Genomic DNA, 19,472 nt, shown 5'->3' with positions numbered 1-19,472 from the left:
TATAATCAAAACACAGCTGGACTCAAATGAAGGTGTAGAACCATCTCAAGGATGATCAGAAGAAATGGACAGCACCTGAGTTAAATATATGAGTGTCACAGCAAAGGGTCTGAATACTTAGGACCATGTGATATTTCAGTTTTTCTTTTTTAATAAATCTGCAAAAATGTCAACAATTCTGTGTTTTTCTGTCAATATGGGGTACTGTGTGTACATTAATGAGGAAAAAAAAATGAACTTAAATGATTTTAGCAAATGGCTGCAATATAACAAAGAGTGAAAAATTTAAAGGGGTCTGAATACTTTCCGTACCCACTGTATATATACACATATATATATATATACACACACACACACACACACACACACACATATATATATGCCGACAGAAATAATTACTATGGGCCCAGTCTGATCATAAGAAGTATCTGAGCATGATTTTATATATAATATGATATGTATGTATGTATGTATGTATGTGTATATATATATATATATATATATATATACATATATATATACACATACATACATATATATACATATATACACACACACATATATATACACACATACATACATATATGTGTGTGTGTGTGTGTGTGTATATATATATATATATATATATATATACACATACATACATACATACATACATATCATATTATATATAAAATCATGCTCAGATACTTCTTATGATCAGACTGGGCCCATAGTAATTATTTCTGTCGGCCCACTTTTTCGGTTTGATAATGAGAGGATCTTTTAGGCTTAAAAGAACCCTAGATTCTATCCTTTTTCATGTAAAAAAAAATGAAGCCGCAGGAATATGAGATGGGTCTATTTTATGGTTTTAAAATAAGACCTTGTTTTCCTTTATAGTTTTTCTGAGTATGTAGTTTATCAGGAGGCTGGCCCATCTTGAGCTGAGGCTCTGAGACAGGGCCAGAGGTCCAGTATGGTTGGCTCAAGCACCTCCTCTTTTCAGAGCAGACGCAGAAATGGCTGGGCTCGAGGAGGAAGAAGCAGGTTTGAGGAGGTGATTGATCACGTACACCAATAGCGTCTGTGATCGATTCCCTCTCGTTGCGGGGGCAACATTGCATTTGCCCTCGCCCCTTCTTCCTCCGCCTCCTGAGTTTGAGATCTTTCTACTTGCTCAGGTGCTTCTTTTACAGTTAGGCTGTCGGCTGGCCTTTTGATAATATTTTTTCTAAAGGCCACCTTCTGGCTTGATAGTGAAAGTGCTTTTAGGCTTAAAAGAACTTTTGATTTCATCCTTCTTCATGCATTATAATAAGGAGGGAAAATCTTCGTTCTACGAGCCGCAGCAAGGTAAACTGGGTCTATATTTTTATGTTTATAAAAAGTGTAGACCTTGTTTTTCCTGTATAGCTTTCCTGAGCATGTAGTCAGTAAAGTTAGAAGGGGTTCTTTTGGGCAAAATAACTGTAGCATTAGGTTGGCTAGTTTTCAAAACATGCAGGCCGCTTTATGGCCACTATTTTGTAGCCTCCTATGTTAGAATAGCTTCTCAGCTAATACTTTAGTTTGGTTTGAGTTAGCATTCGTCGCTTCAGTTATTTGTGTGCAGGACGGCTTATCGGCTGCCTGACACTGTTTGCTTGCAGTGCTTCATTTTCTCCTCATATTTGAAGGATTCAAAATGAAGCCCAAGCTTTGCTTGGCCCAGTAGGCCTTAGCTAGCGGCTAGGCTAGAGCTAGGTTTAGGTGTTTGTTTGCTACATCACCCTTATTATTACTATCCCTGTGAGGTTGTGTAGTTCCTAGTTCTGGCCTCCTCCTGAGGGAGTTGTTGGCCGTATGCCCATTTCCCCTTCGATGTGAAAATGTAGGTGCTATGGCTGAGGTTAACAGCTAAGGCTATAGGCTGTTATTAGCCTTCTTGGTGCTGTTTTTCCAGGTGGTAGGCCCTTATCTTTGAGGAGATAAGTTATGCGGTGCTGCTAGGCCCCACTTTTTAGAACTTTTGTCATGCTTATAATATCTTCACATGAGCCCCTTGAATTATATTCAAGTTTGAGCATACGGTGCTAAATGTTTTTAGCTTTCAGTCTCAAGGGTTCAATGCAGATCTCAGATCTGTTTTGTGAAAGCATTTATCCTGTTTGGATGGCATGTATTACAAAGCATTTGCGCTTGCTTTGGGTTCTAAGCTTTAGCCCTACATACTTTCAATATATGTGAGCTTACTCTAGTGCTGCCACAGGTTAACGCCTGTTTCTGTGATAGCAGGCTGTGATTAGCCTCTATCTATGAACATGGTGTTTTGTTGTACTCCCCGGTTAGGGTTTGTGTTTCACTGAGTGTATCACCTGTTGGATTGCACACTCAGGTTGAGTGTAGAGAGAATTATTCTGGTTAGAATAGTATGATCTCTGGTAGCTCCCAGTCGATCATGACCACAGCAGCTCTTTTTCATATGCTGTTAGATTGTTGGCTCTCTTTTGGTAGCCTCTCTCTTAATACAGCTTGCTTCTGGGCGCTGTTGGTTTACGATCGTGAGTTTTCTCACTTAGTTTAGCACTGCCTCAGGCTTATGCTCATGTTGTTTGAGGTAGCAGGCCTTGCAGGCCTTCCCTAGACCATGATAGCATATTATGTGTACTGGGTACATTGCCTGTTGGAATGTGTACACCTAAGCTCAGATTGTGTAAGCTAGTTACCCTCAGTAAACTTTAGGGTTTAGTGCTGGTCCCTTTTTTGAGGTTGGGTCTTATATATGACCACTGGTTGGTGCCACATGGTGCTAAAAGTAGTAGGCCAGGCCTCCTTTGTAGCCTTGGTGTTGGTCCAGCTGGGTTGGTTATATCTAGACTCATTCCATGGTTGAGTCTTGTCTTATGACTCACGCCGCCATCGGCCACGCCCACCTCTGTATGAGTAGGCCCTAGGTCAGGCCTTTCGTAGAGTTCTGCAGAGCAGTGTGTACTTCTCTTACCTAAGGGTTTTCTCGAGTACTTTGCCTGCTGGCTGGTTTTAGTCATGAAGCTACCACTGGCTGATGCCATGTGTTCATGGAGGTCGAAGGCCCCACCAGGGCCTCCTTTCAGTCTGCATGTTGGCACAGCTTTGTGTGGATTTCTATGTGACTCATCACCATGGATGGGTCATGATTGCCACTAGCTGACGCCGCGTGTTTACGGGTTGTAGGCCTTCGCAGGCCTCCTATGTGTCACGCTGGAGTTTGGCTTTGTACTCCTCTTGCTTAGAGAGTAAAAGGTGCTTTTACTGAGTACATTTTCTGAGTGGCTTGCCTCTCAAGGTGAGTTCTTGTGTTAAAACCAACTGTTTGTCTGGTTTTATGCATTTGCTTCCTTGAGCTAGCTACCTTGTTTGTTACTCGGTTCTATTTTGCTCCTAGAACTTAAGTGGCCGCTAGCTGATGCCGTGTGTGACGGGTAGACCTTAAGGGCCTCCTTTGGGAGCATGCTGGCATGTACCTTTTTGAGTGTTTTCTCTGACAATTTTACTGAAAACAGTAAAAAGGGATTTGAGTCATTGGCTGGCCAGGGCTCGGGCTGACTGATGACCTCCTTTGTAGTCGGTCTGTTTAGCCTGATCCTTGATAACACTGCCACGAGCTGATGCCACGTGTCTGCTGAGGTTATAGGCCCATGGGACCTTCTTTAGCGCGTGATGGCGTACGCTGTACTCCTCTTGCTTAAAGAGTAGAAAGGTGCTTTTACCGAGTACACTGCTCGTTGTATTGTGTTGGACGGGCTGTTTCGTGGGCACTCACAGCTGCCTAATTACTTGGTTGGACATGCGCTCAGCATGCTATGTTTTCAGTCGAATGGCCTTATGGGCCATCCCCTGAATACCACCATATGAATTGGGTTCTTGGTGTGATATCAGTTAATTTGTAAGAACTTTAGTTATGTTGTAGGCCCCTTCTGGTCGGCATCATGACTATGTGCCTACAGTATGGTCTGTCTGTTAGGTTGAGCTTCATACTTCCCTTTGGGTTGACTGCGTAATTGTGCTTAGCTCCCTAAGCTGGTCATTGATTTTAGACTTCTATGAAGTCTCCCGTTCAGACTAGCCCTAGGCTGGTTTGTGCTCCCCTGTACCAGGGTTTTTCTAGCGCACAGCCTCCTCAGTGCTTTAATCAGACACTGAGTAGATCCTAGGACGAGTGGATTATACTCCCCTCAATACGAGGGTTTATAGTGCTCAGCTGAGTTCCGCTCTCCAGGATGCCCATCTCTGCGCGTGGGTTTGAGTTGCTTACTGCTCTTTCGCAGTCGCTCTTATCTGCTCTCTTCTTTGAAGAATGCACTTTGGAGATTCTGTGTATCAGACAGGGCTGGCCCAGACTATGTTTGGCTTTCATTAGATTAGTACGGCCTCCTTGGTGGCGTTGGGGGTGACTTTGTTCCCCTCTAGTGACTGGCCGGGGTTCCGTTTGGTTTCCTGGCCACATTCCCTTTAAGAGACCACTTCCCACAGATTGCTGGTCCTGATGGAGTATTTTATCCATCCTATAGAAAACAACTGTAGCATTTGTTTGCTTACTATAAAAGCTAGAAGTGTTGTGAGGCCCTTTCGGCCTATTTAACTGTACAGGTCAAACAAGAGCGAATATTACCAGCCAATGATATTACTTTGGTGTGTTTTTTAAGAGATAAGAAAAATGTATAAAACTGTGCCACAGCTAAGGGAGCCTCAGATGCAGAGCTGGCATCTCACTTTGTTGCTTGACAATAAAGTTAAATACTTCTGAGACCTGAAACTTCGAGTTTTTCTTCGAGACCAGATCTGAAGGGACAAAGAAACATCAAATCTGCCACGACAGTCCCAGATGCCTTGAGCAGCCTTGGAAGGCTTTCTGCGGAAGGCCTCTTTTAGGCTCAGCTTGGGCTGTTGGCCATAGGGAATGCTGTCACTGACAGACTTGGGGGGAGTTGCTCCCGGCTTTTCTCTGGACGTTTGTCCAGACATTTGTCATGCACTCTGCTCCAGCATGGCGCTGTGGGTATATCGTTCCCCATAGCGGTAAACGCAGAGTTGACTTCCCTTTTGAAAGGGAATGTCTCAGCTTACATATGTAACCATGGTTCCCTGAGAACAGGGAATGAGACTCTGCGTTACACTGCCATGCTTCGGGTTGCCTGCTGAACAGGATTGGAGTGGTGTGATTCTTGGCATTTCGAACACCTGTCACGAGTGACGGTTCCCCATAGCGCTAAACGCAGAGTCTCGTTCCCTGTTCTCAGGGAACCATGGTTACATACGTAACCTGAGACGTTTTCAGAGTGAATAATAAAAGCTTCAGACAACAAAATCAAATGTTAGAAGAACAGTTTAATCATACATAGCCACAATTCTGCTTCCCAAAAAAAAAAAAAAAAAAAAAATGTTTTCCTCATCTAACATCTGGAAATGTACATAAGGCCACCTGAAAATGTACATGACTTTGACAGTGTGACAAAACTCATATGTTCATATTTATATAATTGACAATATCTTACAATTATTTTGCTTACAAGTTAGTGGCTGTTCCAAAATACAGCACTCCTTTATACAAAAATAATTCTTGTGTCTTGTGAAATTTCCATGGTAGCAGGTTGAACCAAAGACAGCCCCATGTTTTTTTTTTTTTTTTTTTTTTTTTTTTTAATTCATTAATTTTTTAATTATTTTATTCAACTGCCACAAGTCAAAATGACAATGTCAACAGAAGGTGTCACTGCTCCAGGTACATAAAGAGGCTGACCTTTTCCAAAAACTGATTAAAAACAAAACCATCTTGAGATTGATGCATAAAAAGTTTTTTTTTTTTCTTTTTTTTTTTTTTTTTTTTTTTTAAAATAATCCTTGTTCAAAGAAAACTGTATACATTATATTCAAAGGGAAAGGAGTGATGAATATTCACACATCAAAATGCACATTTTGCTAATTTTTTTCTTTCCCAAAAAGTGTAAAAGACATTCCATTTACAGCATTAACGTTTACAAATGTACAACTGTACAGACAAGATAAAAGCAAATCAATACGCAATTTAGCCTGTCCAACATTACAACTAGATTTTTCTTCTTTTCAACTAATAAACTTACACTTAACTCCACATATACTACATGTATTCTACATTTATTCATATGAAGCAAAAGAACGAAAGCCATTAATATATAAGCCATACAGAAAAAATGTGCAGCAGAAGACGGCAGCCCCATGTCCATTCTCTGAAAAAGTATACTTCCTGCACATTCTCAATTTACACCAATGAACACCACACATTTGACCCGACCCCACAACATCTCACGTTGAATGAAATCAATTCTGTTATTCTAGTTCTGAAGCCAAACATCCTGGGATGACACCAAGAACAGGGACCGTCGCCCACTCACCTCTCGACTTTGCCCATCTAAATCTTAAGCACCGTCTCCCCCCACACCCGAAAAACAGCAACGATTTAATATTTACTTGTACATAAAGATGCTATACATTTTGCCTAAGCTATTACAATGTAAAGAGATGATAATCAGTACATAACTATACTGTTTCTAGGGCAGTGTTCAAAAAAACAACTCGATAGACAGATGTTCCACAAACATTACAAAAATCATTCTTTTAAAACATTAAATCCAGACAAAGCATGCCAAATCTCCCCACCCCTTCATGCCTCACATATCTCCAACACACCCCAAAATAGAAAAATTATTCCAGGTTTCATCTGTCTACCAAGGTACCGGTCTCAGAGATGTGTAAAATGGCAAGAGATCTGGTGTCCTTAGACATGATTCTAAACACAATAGTGAACCGAGACAATAGCTGTGTGGAACAGACTTGGTCAGTGGGATGAAGAGTATATTGCAACCACATGCATGCTCTTAAAAAAAACAAAAAAAAAAACACAAAAGATGGAGCAGTTAGTAGAATGCACATGAGGGAGGGAAAGAAAAGAGATGACAAGTGCATCCACGTCAAACCACTTCCGAATGATACCACTCCCATTTGAAGGCAGCAAACTCTAGGCAGCAAGGCTCTATAATTGGTATTGGATATCTTAATCCAACTAACTTAATGGGAAGGCAGACTTGTCTACTAGCAAATTTCTTGAAGATCAATCTGACTGGCTCATTATTTTTCATCAGCAGCTTTGGCTTGTGCACCATAGCGCTAAAACAGGGCTTAAACGTACCACACTTCTTAACTGTGCCATTGTGAAGTCTGGATATAAAAAACAAAAATAGGAAAATAATTAAAAAGGATCACTCAGTTTGGCCTTATAAAGTCACTTGCTGGTGTAAATTGTAAGAACTGTAAATTTTCAGCAAACATTTCTTTTTCTACAGAGAATGTACAAGTTAAAAAAAAATGTACAAGTTATTTACTAGAAAACAAAAGGAAACAGTCAGTTACATCAATTCCATCATAAACAAGAGTGTTGTGCTTTACCCAGGAAACAGCTTACAGACCATGCATTCTCTGGTGTGTGTGTGGGGGTGGGGGGTGGGGGTCAACAGAGACTGCATCAGGGCACTGGTCAGACGTCTCAGCGTTCTTAGGTGAAGCCCACTTCTTTTCCTTTCATTTTTTTGGTAAAATCCCTAAAGGCTATGACAGAGAACTCCACGGTGGAGGAGATGCCCATAACAAATGTGGTTTTGAGGGAAAGGTGCGAGGGGTTGGGTGTCAGGCCCCTAAATTAGGCCATTGGTGGGGCCCCCAATGGGGCCTAGGTCTGATCCACTCTTCATGTAGTACTTCTCCAACTTAGCCAGGATGTGTTTTCCATATGTATATTTACGGAGAGTGGCAATATGGGGCCGAATCTGGAATTGACAACATGAATTGTTTAAAAGACTGTCTGTGATTAATACATGTCATTAATTATTCTAGAGCTGTCACTAATGATTATTTTGGTGATCGAGTAATCGGTCGATTATTTTGATGATTATTCAAGTAATTGACATTTTTTGTGGTAATAAAAATAAACCTAAGCAAAGACCTAAGCCTTTAAAATGACTTAAAACACATATATAACAATAATGAGGCAATAATATTTGGTTTAAAGGTGCCCTAGAACCAGTTTTTACAAGATGTAATATAAGTCTAAGGTGTCCCTGAATGTGTCTGTGACGTTTCAGCTCAAAATACCCCATAGATTTTTTTTATCCCTCAAATGGATCTTTACAAGATGTTCGTCATGCATACTTCATGCATGCATGAGTATAGTATTTATTTGGATGTTTACATTTGATTTTGAATGAGTTTGAGGCTATGCTCCGTGGCTAAAGCTAACATTACACACTGTTGGAGAGATTTATAAAGAATGAAGATGTGTTTATGCATTATACAGACTGCAAGTGTTTAAAAATGAAAATAGCGAGGGCTCTCGTCTCCGTGAATACAGTAAAAAACGATGGTAACTTTAACCACATTTAACAGTACATTAGCAACATGCTAACGAAACATTTATAAAGTCAATTGGACCCACTTTATATTAAGTGGCCTTAACTACTATGTACTTACATTTAAATTAATAATTTGATACAATGCACTTATTGTGTACATACATGTTTTTACATTGTACTTATATTTTAAAAACACCTGCATGTAATTACATCTGTAATTAATTTCTGTAATTACATTTATAATTACACTGTTGACCCGTCCCTTACACCTTACCCCTACCCTTAAATCTACCCATACCACCAAAGCTTTCCCTAACCTTACCTGTATCCCACCTCAAAAGCAGCAAAAGTGTTTTGCAATTCAATATGAACTCAATAAGTACATTGTACTTATTTTTTGATGTAAGTACATAGTAGTTAAGGCCACTTAATATAAAGTGGGACCAGTCAATTCACAAATATCAATTAAAATATCATGTAATCATGGATCATGTCAGTTATTAATCACTCCATCTGCCATTTTTCGCTATTGTTCTTGCTTGCTTACCTAGTCTGATGATTCAGCTGTGCACAGATCCAGATGTTAATACTGGCTGTCCTTGTGTGATGCTTTGAACATGAGCTGGTATATGCAAATATTGGGGGCGTACATATTAATGATCCCGACTATTACGTAACAGTCGGTGTTATGTTGAGATTCGCCTATTTTTTGGAGGTCTTTTAAACAAATGAGATTTACACAAGAAGGAGGAAGCAATGGAGTTTGAAACTCAATGTATGTCTTTTCCATGTACTGAACTCTTGTTATTCAACTATGCCAAGGTAAATTCAATTTTTGATTCTAGGGCACCTTTAAATAAAGAATCAAGAAAAACACTTAAAATACATAATATGCATAATATAAATTATCTTATTTACATTATGTATTGTAACAAATGCCTGCAGAGGGCACCAACGGCCTGGTGTTGTTACACTTTACAGCACCTCAAATTCTTGTTTAATGTTGTCCAAATGACAATTGAAATGTCCACTTAATCTGTAATATTTGGCCACTTCTTTACGATAGAAATGCTACAGCCACTGTAATTTCTTGAACAAGAACGTAACCTACACACATGTAAATAAATAAAGCACATATATATATTAAATACACAGCGCATATATTTAACTGAATCACAGCCTTTGTGAATTCACAATAGCATTAAGCTATAGTATGGCTTTTAAATGATTTTAATGCATTATGCACCATTTCCGGTATTTTGCAGGTTACTCGACGGGAAAATTGCAATCGAGTATTTTTTAAAATAGAGTACTCAAATTTAATCAAGGAATTGTGACAGCCCTAAATCATTCCTTTAATTATTTTACTGATGTGACAAAGCATTCTGTACTTATACCTTGTGCATAATGATCTTGCGCTGGGCGGGCTCAGCCATGTCAATCATCCTTTGCACCACATAATTTGCATACTGGTCCTTCATCATGGTGTAGAGGGCGCTGTGAGGGCCATCCTTCTGACAGCAGACTTCATCGATGAGCAGGGCCCTCTCTGCACGGGACGAATGAATCACACACTTCTCTACAACATTACTGTAAGAGACAGACATGAATACAAAAAAAAAAGTTGTTTTCAGATATAATCTACATAGTACAATCAAAGATCTAACAAAATCGTGCGATTTTTAAACTTGATCTACTTTTAGACTGACATGACACCTTCAAAAAAGTGGAACTTATGGCCCAATGCAAAGTAGTGAGTCCAAATTCAATAGCCATCCCTCTGCATGTGTAAATAAGGGTTGCCAACATATATGAAAAACTAAATTGTAACTTTTCACTTAAATATTTATTTAGGAGGAAGATTGCCAAACACCAGATTTTTAAATCAACAGTTCACAAATATAAACTAAATAATTACATGTGGTAATATTTGATTTATAAGATATTAATAACAAATTTATATATTTAATAATATATAAGATTTTTTTATATACAGTACCCTCCAAGTATTGGGACAGTAAGAACAAAACTACTCATTTACTGTGCCATCATGACATTTGTAAATATGCTTAAAAGATGAATATGAGGCAAAAGTACAGATTGTCATTTTATTATTGGCTGTTTTAACACATGCATGTTTTCAACTATGAAGAGCACTTTCAGAGTTTCATCCCTCTAATGTCAGCATAAGTATTGGAACCATTTAACTTAAAGCAAATGTACAAGTTGAAAAGCTAGTATTTAGTGCAAATCCCATGCATGAAATCAAAGCAGTGAGTATGCGACCCATAAATATCAACAGACTCTCAGTGTCTCTGGTGGAGTCTGGTGGTGTTTTCTTGAACTGGCAACCAACCATTGGTAGACAAGATGCTTTTGTAAACTTCTGAATTAATTCTGCTGCTGCCATGATTCATTAAGTCATCAATAATGAGTGAGCCTGTTCCAGAGACAGCCATGCATGTCAATGCCATGAAACCACCTCCACCACGCTTTACAAATAAGGCTGTATGCTTTGGATTATTAACATTTTTTTTCTCTACACATTTGCTTTCCCATCACTTTGATAAAAGTTAATCTTTAACTCATCTGTCCATAAAACAAAAAATATGTTCCAAAACTCTCTTAACTCTGTACTCTAATCTGACACTTATTTTAGAGTTATTTTTCACAGCATTTGTTTGTCAGTCAACTGCTGTTGTTTTTTCTCTGCTGACCTGGTTGCTGAAGTCACAAGGTTTTTTTTTTTCCACGACATTCCAAACTGTTGATTTGGTTAAGGCCAAGTATAATATATAGCTCTAATTGAGTTCTTGTCGCATCCAAACTGTAGATGCAGAATGCAAAAGCAATTGATAAAACTGATACTACACATTCCCTGCTTTTTTTAATGTGTGAACAATTAATGCAACAGGACATAGCTGATCTCTTAGAAACATCTGTGAACCAATTTGTCCCAATACTTGCGCTCACATTAACTAGAGGGATGAAACATTCTGTTGTTCTTAAGCCCTTCATTTTTTTTATGCATACGCTAGTGTACAGGCACAGTCGAACGCACAGCCTTGCAAAGTATACTTCATTTGACTCATACGCATACACTGGTGTTCGGCGCATGTGCAGTTTTGAGCAATCTCTCGCTACTAGTTACAACCCATGTAAACATCTTTGTATTCTTTCATGCTAGAGCTGTACAAATAAGAGTACTTTCTAACCTCTTCACACAATATCTTGTTTTTCTTTTTGACTACCTTGTCAATCTACGCCCCCAGGGCACGGTTGCCATCTTGTGGATAAACTAATTGCTGCAAAAAAAAATTTAAATGCGCATGTGCGACCTGCGCGTACAAGTAAGCGCTGTTACAAAAATCCGGCGCATACCCTCGCATACACGTAAAAAGTGAAATATACTTTGGGCTTTAGTTGGTGGAAGATGTGTTTGTTAAAACAGCCAATAGTAAAATGTGACATTCTGTACTTTTGCCTCACATTTGTTGTTTAATCATATTTACAGATGTCTCGACATATATCTCTACACACACACACACACACACACACACACACACACACACACAGACACACAGTTAAGGTAACAATTATTAGATTTTAAGGAGATATGGAACAATATTTACTTAATTCATAAAACTTTACAGAGTAAAATATAAATTAAATTGAGCCCCATTTGGTGGATTGTGGATTGTTCAAAAAAAAATCTTCAAGATTGCTGTGTAACAAATATAATGAAAATCCAGGTTGTCAAAATTATTATTTGATTCAGGAGATATCTATAAGCGATATCTAAAATTTTGTAGAAAAAAAAAAAAAAAAAAAAAAAAAATCTGAAATGTCAACAAGAACCCCCAAATCTCTGCAACGATGATTCTCTGCAATGATGATGTTGCTAAACTGGCCTCTCCCTGACTTAAAGTTTCAAGGAAGACTGTTGTGTGGGATCTTCATTGTGGAGAACTTCTAGGTCAACGCACAAAGAAAAATCCATTGCTCACACAGCCATACAAAGCCAGACTGAAGTTTGCCCATGACTATTTAAAAGATGGGGATGAGTTTTGGAAGTCTGTTGTATGGTCTGATAAAATGAAACTGGAGCTGTGTAGCCATGTGGATGTTGCTTTTGTTTGGCCAAAGAAAGGAGAGGCCTTCAACCCTCAAAAAAGTGAAAGCACATTCCAGGGCCCAGGTTTACAACCCAAATTCCTGAAAAGTTGGGACGTTTTTGAATAAAATGAAAACTAAAAGACTTTCAAATCACATGAGCCAATATTTTACTCACAATAGAACATAGATAACATAAATGTTTAAACTGAGAAATTTTACAATTTTATACACAAAATGAGCTCATTTCAAATTTGATGCCTGCTACAGGTCTCAAAATAGTTGAGATGGGGGTATGTTTACCATGGTGTAGCATCTCCTCTTGTTTTCAAAACAGTTCGAAGACGTCTGGGCATCGAGGTTATGGGTTTCTGGAGTTTTGGTGTTGGAATTTGAACCCATTCTTGCCTGATATAGATTTCCAGCTGCTGAAAAGTTTGTGGTTGTCTTTGACATATTTTTCATTTAATGTTGGTCTAAAACCTTTATATACCTTTCAGCATTCATAGTGCCTTCCAAAACATGCAAGCTGCCCATATCGCATGCCCTTATGCACCCCCATACCATCAGAGATGTTGGCTTTTGAACTGAATGCTGATGACATGCAGGAAGTTCTCCCTCCTCTTTAGCCCGGAGGACACGGCGTCCATGATTTCCAACAAGAATGTTAAATTTGGACTCGTCTGACCAAAGAACACTTTTCCACTTTGAAACAGTCCATTTTAAATGAGCCTTGGCCCACAGGACACGATGTGCTTCTGGACCATGTTCACATATGGCTTCCTTTTTGCATGATAGAGCTTTAATTGGCATCTGCAGATGGCACGGCAGATTGTGTTTACTGACAGTGTTTTCTGGAAGTATTCCTGGGCCTATGGAGTCAAATTAATGCCTTAAAGTTTTGCACAAAAATAAAGTTTTGCAAAAAAAAACAAAAAAAAACTGAGCAATAAAAAAATGTTTTGCAAACAAAAATAAAGAATTGCAAAGGAAAAATAAAGTATTGAGCGGAAAAAATGAGTTTAAGATAAAATAAAGTAGTGCAAAAATAAAAATATAATCAATTACAAAAATCAATGACAGCTGTAATCCTATTTTATCTTTGCCACATATTTTTCATGCTCAAACTTACTAAATCATTTGCAACGCTCATTTTATTCTGCGTTTCAGTCAAGCGTGTGCTCACGATACCCGTTTTCCTTTGCGCTGCACTTTTCTGCGCGGTTCTCTTTGTGGCACTGGTTTGATGAGGGGGTGGAGTCAAGAAACGGGGGCACGCCCCCGCGAAATGCATTGGAGGGGAACGTAATCGGCGACAGGTGAAATAATTCTTTGACATGGTTAAAAATAATGAATGGTTTGTTTTTGTTGGTTTGTTTAGCATATGTTGTCGCCGATTACGACCTCCTCCAATGCATTTCTTATAGTAATATGACCCGTTGCGCTCCGTCTCACTGCCTGTATCCACTTTTGTGTCCTTAAACATTAGTTTTTTGGGGTTCGACAGCTTATAACAACTTATTTCTGTGTTTTTTAGCTTGTTAGCTGTACACCTTGTCACACAGCAGCTTTTAGGCATTGTTCTGTTTTTTGTAATAAGTTAGAAAAGACAAGAAGGCAGCCTCACGCAATACAAAGTAAATGGAGACGGTTGGATTGTTTCCCTCCGGTGGGCGTGGTTTTCTGATTATAATAAATGCGCTCTGTCTCTATGCTTGATCTATTCTGTTGCGATCTGCGTCTCCTGCCGATGACGTGTTTCGCGGGGGCGTGCCCCCGTTTCTTGACTCCACCCCCACGTCAAACCAGTGCCATAAAGAGAACCGCACAGAAAAGTGCAGCGCAAAGGAAAACCGGTATCGTGAGCGCATGCTTGACTGAAACGCAGAATAAAATGAGTGTTGCAAATGATTTAGTAGGTTTGAACATGAAAAAAATAGGATTACAAAGATAAAATAGGATTACAGGTGTCATTGATTTTTGTAATTGATTATATATTTTTTTTGCACTACGTTATTTTATTTTGCAATTTATTATTTTTGTTTGCAAAACTTATTTTTTTCTGCTCAATACTTTATTTTTCCTTTGCAATTCTTTATTTTTGTTTGCAAAACATTTTTTATTGCTCAATTCTTTTTTGTTTTGCAAAACTTTATTTTTGTGCAAAACTTTAAGGCATTAATTTGACTCCATATGGGCCCATTTAGTAATGTAACTGACACAATCATGCCGATGAGTGATGCAGTATTGTCTGAGGGCCCAAAAAACACGGGCATCCAATAAAGGTCTTCGGCCTCGTCTCTTACGCACAGTTTCTCTGAATCTTTTGATGATGTTATGCACTGTAGATGATGAGATTTGCAAAGCCTTTGCAATTTGACATTGAGGAACATTGTTTTTATTGTTTTTTTTATTTCACAATCTTTTTATGTACTCTTTCACAGATTGGAGAGCCTCTGCCCATCTTTACTTCTGAGAGACTCTGCCTCTCTAAGACATCCCTTTATAGCCAATATAATATAAATTATCAATTAACTTAATTAGTTGCTAGATGTTCTCCCAGCTATATCTTTTCAAAATGTCTTGTGTTTTCTGCCATTTGTTGCCCCTGTGCCAACTTTGAGACCTGTACACTCTAAAAAATGATGGGTTAAAAACAACCCAAGTTGGGTTAAATATGGAAAAACCCAGCAGGTTGGGTTAAAGGGCACCTATTATGCCCTCTTTCACAAGATGTAATATAAGTCTCTGGTCTGGTCAAGTTTCAGCTTAAAATACCCCACAAATCTGCCCCCATTTGGGGGTGAGCAAAAACATGCCTTTTACTATATTACTATATTGCTGGCTAAAAAAATAAATCCAAAATTAGTTGGAAAAAAAAAAAAAAAAAAAAAAAAAAATGGCTGGGTGAAAACATCCCAATCCCTGGGTTTGTCCATATTTAACCAAGCATTTTTTTTTTTTTTTTTTTTTTTTTTAAAGAGTGTAGCAGGCATCAAATTTGAAATGAGCTCATTTTGTCCATAAAATTTCTCAGTTTAAACATTTATGTTATCTATGTTCTATTGTGAATAAAATATTGGCTCATGTGATTTGAAAGTCTTTTAGTTTTCATTTTATTCAAATAATAAAAAAAAAAAAAACATCCCAACTTTTCCAGAATTCGAGTTGTATGCCGGAACACCAAAAAAATTCATCAGGACCTTTTGGATGCAGCAGTGGGTGAAACAAAGATGTGTCACAAGAACATATTCAAATCCATTAATAACTATGCAAATGAGTTCCACAGAGGAAAAAAAGGTGGGCCACACTGTGTGACACCTCTGATGCCAGCAGCCAATCATAAAATTGGAATGGAAAAGCGCCAAATTGCAATCTCCTCCTCTTTGGAAAGGGATAAATGTACCCTTTCACCAGACACTCCTTGATCTGAGTCTACAGTCCATGAGAGAACAGAGATTAGCCAAGTTGCCATCCAGTTGTTCTTTTTCCCCCTCGTCGACAAAACAATACGCTGTGGGATTACAGATTTGTGCTATGTTATATCTAGGTTCCAATGTAATAGTATATGAACTGAAAACTTTATGTACATTGTGTTTTACATTTTGAGGTAAAGATAATGACATTCAAAGGAGATCAAGGCAGGCAGCCCAGGTGTCTATAACATTAACCTTTTGTACTTCCTGACCATTTGGCAGGACAAGCTCAAGATACAGCAGTGCTTTTGTCTCTATGATAATGTAAAGGTATGGGCAATACTGTCAGACTGATTGGATTAGCACCTATGCATTTGAATGACACAGTTATGCTGATTAGATCATGGCTGGGAGATGTAGGGAATGGCCTGATTCCTGCACTGCATTTGCATGCTTTGTTTATATTGTCTCCTCCTTTACTCCATGTATCCCTCCCCCTTGAATGTATACGAACTACCAAGTACACTGCCTTAGTTAGACTTGGATGACTACAGCGACACACACAGCGAGTTTCTCAATAAAGAGTAACTTCTGCTTGAAAGATATCCCAACGTCTCCTGGTCTCTGCTTCGACGAGAATAAAAGTTTCCAACAACGCGTTTAGGAAATTTGCTGTTTCCAGCCTGTTTCTATTCAGTTTGCCTTTTACCGATAATATGGTTTGTACAATGAAAGTCATCCCTAAAAAAAAAAAAAAAAAAAAAAAAAAAAAAAAAAACCTGCGTTCCATACATAATTTCACGTATATCGCAAATTATATTGTATCTTTTGCATCCTTCTTACTATTTTCACAAATAATATTTTTAAATGAGGAAATATCAGAGTATGACGGTGAAGTGGAGCAGCTTATCTGACGAGAATGCATGCAACTGCCTTTGTCCAATGCCCATGGCTTGGACATAGGGCAGCTCATTTTGTATTGACCTGTATGCAAAATTTTAGGGTCCATAAAAAGATTGGTATAGTGAAATGTTCAGTCCTTTGCATATAGCTGGGGTGTCGTCCTGGAGAGCCACAGTCCTGCAGAGTTCAGCTGTTCAGGACTGTGGCTCTCCAAAACCAATGTTCGCCACCCCTGGCATATAGCAACAACCTTTAATGTAAGCTACCCTTGAACAAGCAAGCCAGTTGTGTTTTGTCATGGCCAAGAATAATATAATCCAGATCAAAGCAAAAAATTGTATTCGTTCTGTAACATCAAATCGATGAAAAATATCAAATCGCTGCTGAAAGTTTTTTTCAGAGACAGATGCAGCTGTGACTTAAACATTTTATTTGTGTATTTAACCTTTTCAAATGGTTTACGTAGCTTAACTGATGCTGTCTTCATTCTCACATAAAATTTGTTTTGAGCTTTTTGGATAGAACCCACTTTATTTTCCTCATTTGTTTGAGATAAAATTATATCATGTCATATTTATGATTTTTGTCATGTTGCCTATAAAAGCTTCTGACCATGAAATAAAAAAAAAATAATTTATTCAGATATAGAACATGTTATTTGTGTATTTTACCTAATTTTTACCTCAAACCATTTTTGACGAGCTGCAGATTTTCAATATGCTTTATTTTTCTAATCCTTTTTTACAACAAAACATTACATTATTAAATTGTAGGCAATACATAAACTTATTTTTATTAACAAGTTTAACCTGTCAAAAGTGTTTAGCTCTTCGTTATATAGACTATTTAGATCAATACTGAACAAGCAGTATTAAGAAACAAGTGCAGTTGTATTTTTCTAAATACCTTTATTAGACTGTAGATTTAAAAAAAAATGCTTGGTGATAGGTCTATTATTTTTAAAATGTGAGAAACTGCCTATTCCTAAATTATACACCGTAAAAAAAATAATTGTTGATCAGGGCTCTGAACCGGTTCAAGGAATGAAAACAAAAATTGTAAACCAACAAAATTTAACAGGAACAAACAAAAACTAAATCAAGTTTAAACGTTTTTAACATAAATGTTTGAAATTACCGTTAACCAGTTAATAACCTTATTTTATTTTTCCGTTTAAGATTTTAATTTGACAGTCAACCAATCATGAATTCAAATAGTACGACCAATGCAAATGTGACGCTGATGCATCCAACATGAGTAAAATGCCTGCGCTCAGTTGTCAAGTCATCTTAAGTCGCAAGGCAATGTGCTGCATTATCTGTTGTATCTCAGGGGTTTATCTGAGTATACGTCACCATGGCAGGTTATTTCCAGCATGGTGTGTTTTGAAACAAGTGAAAATTGCAGGTTAGTAGTAATAGTTAATAGTAGTCAGAGATGGCAAAAGTACACACATCCTTCACTCAAGTAGAAGTATGGACACTCATGTTTAAAAAGACTTTGGTAAAAAGTTGATGTACAGACTAAACTTAGTCAAGTTAAAGTAAAGAAGTATGGGCTCTGACATGTACTTAACACTCTGGAGTCGGAGGTATTGCCGGTGATACCACCTCGGTTTTTTTCTTATCAGTGTGAAAGAGACTAAAAATACTCTGTCAATTTTGCACATACAATTAAGAGTTGTACACCATTTGTGAAATATCTTCTTTTATTTGTGTACACTCAGAGTAAAAACAAAATGATGTGCTTTTTGCAAAATAAAGAAAACATGATGCGTGATCTCTCGTGTTCCTATGAACAAAGTCCAATCTGATAGTTCTCAGAAAATGAAGTGTAACTTAGTGAATACTAATCACAAAAAAATTTAGACTTATGTCTAAAGAAACGTGTATATGTCATGTATTAAACCGTGTAAGTCAAATCGAAAACAAAAATTCTCTCTTTATGTAATCTGTATGAAAAAGAGCCATGTTAGACGCCCGTGATTCAGCTCATTATCCGCAAATGTGGCCACGCCCATGGAGCAAGCACTATTCAGACGCAAATTCTGAGGCAATACATGTATACAATGTCACAATCGTGTATTTATTATCTTCAAAAGTGTATCTGCATGTTATAGCCATGGTTAGCGATCTCTGGAAGCCTCTGTTAGTTCCTGGAATGTCACATGGTATGCCTGTTCTTCTTTAGGTGTCATTTGTGGACTAAAGGTGCACAGAGCGCCCTCCGGCTGCAAGTATGAATTGAAAACAGTATCCAGCGTTCATAGTGATGACAATAAATATTGAATAAATATGACTACTCTGTATAGAAAATTGACAAACATATGAGAATCCATCAATATTTCTCCAAATATGCATGCTTTTAAGCATATTAAGAAATTACGGTCACTATAAGATTTTAAGAGTAAAACAGAGGTCAAAATGTGAAGCTTGAATCTTAGATCTTTTTAATGATGTATAGTTTGTCAAGTGCACATTAACATTTAGGCTACATAATATAACAAATATAGTAGCCTATATGAAATGCCATAGAGGTAGCAATGTTCAGATGTATTGCATCACAGAAATACATTATTATTATTATTATTATTATTATTATTATTATGTGTTCAATCTTTTGACTGGTACTGTAATTTAACATAGGCCTATACTAAATT

General features: G+C 37.8%; 1 long non-coding RNA gene across 1 annotated transcript; it reads right to left on the bottom strand.

Annotated features, from left to right (window-relative positions):
* Positions 1–657: 657 nt before the first annotated feature.
* On the bottom strand, positions 658–18,641 carry LOC125261044. The gene is made up of 4 exons (XR_007183200.1): positions 18,582–18,641; positions 9,779–9,971; positions 5,264–7,799; positions 658–5,085 (listed from the first exon to the last, which is right to left on the bottom strand). It is a non-coding gene; the product is annotated as an uncharacterized LOC125261044 (long non-coding RNA).
* Positions 18,642–19,472: the final 831 nt, after the last annotated feature.

Source organism: Megalobrama amblycephala, unplaced genomic scaffold (assembly GCF_018812025.1).
Source record: "Megalobrama amblycephala isolate DHTTF-2021 unplaced genomic scaffold, ASM1881202v1 scaffold253, whole genome shotgun sequence".
Lineage (NCBI taxonomy): Eukaryota > Metazoa > Chordata > Actinopteri > Cypriniformes > Xenocyprididae > Megalobrama > Megalobrama amblycephala.
This window is presented reverse-complemented; position numbering and strand designations above follow the sequence as displayed.